This window comes from Frankliniella occidentalis, unplaced genomic scaffold, assembly GCF_000697945.3.
Source record: "Frankliniella occidentalis isolate FOCC.00 unplaced genomic scaffold, Focc_3.1 Scaffold322, whole genome shotgun sequence".
In the NCBI taxonomy this organism is placed as follows: domain Eukaryota; kingdom Metazoa; phylum Arthropoda; class Insecta; order Thysanoptera; family Thripidae; genus Frankliniella; species Frankliniella occidentalis.
This window is the reverse complement of record NW_026267446.1, coordinates 207,178-208,066: the sequence shown is the minus strand read 5'-3', so window position 1 is coordinate 208,066 and position 889 is coordinate 207,178.

Genomic DNA, 889 nt, shown 5'->3' with positions numbered 1-889 from the left:
CCCCACCCGCCGCGCACCCCTGTGAGCGTGGTAACGTGGCTATTGCAAAGCCGCACACACGAGAATTTTTCTTTTTATTGGTTTCGCGTCTCGCGAGTCTGTGTGACTAACGCGTGCCGCCGCAGCAGAGACGGTTGGCGCCGGGCGTAAAATTAGCACCGAGAGACAACTTCAGAGACAACTAACTCGCAGCGCCCCGCACCGCTGCACTCGCGCTCGTGATGGTAGCTAATTCAGCCCGCGAGACAGAGCTTTCGCGGGTGTTTATCGCGGGATCATCGCCGCGGACCGTCAGCAGCCGATCAAAAGGTGCGGGCGGGGCGGGGCGCGGGCCGCGTGGCGGGCTGCCAGCGGCGCCGCGGGGACACCGTCGTGCATGTCAAACAGAATGCCGATGATTTCGTCTTGTTCCGGACGACAACAAACTGATTCGCTCGTGGGTTGTAGGGGGCGCGTCAACGCCGCCACGCATCGGGCGCCCCGCCGCGCCACTTGTAAAACCATCAACGCCCCGACCAAATGGTGGCGCTCGTAGTAGCAGTAGTAGTGCTCGCTGCAACCCGGCCGCTGCATTTATGGGTCCCTCGGGGAGAAAGCTTCGCGTGGCGGGGAGGGGCGTAGCGGGGCGTGGCGCGGCGCTCCGCTCCTTCTGCCCAACCCCGACAGGCACGTCGTCCTCGACCCGCGCTTTGGATTGGATTGACGCTGTCCGTCGTCGACCCATTAGTCAGGGCGCGGCGCGCGGCGTGCCGCGGCGATCAGCTGCTCTCGTAAATAAAATGCAGCCCGTCGTGAGAGACGCTCCCCAGGCCCGAGTCTCGCGAGAAACATGCGTTGCCGTACATCCAGGAAAATGGGAGCAGCAGGCGGGGTGAGGCGGGGTGGGGCG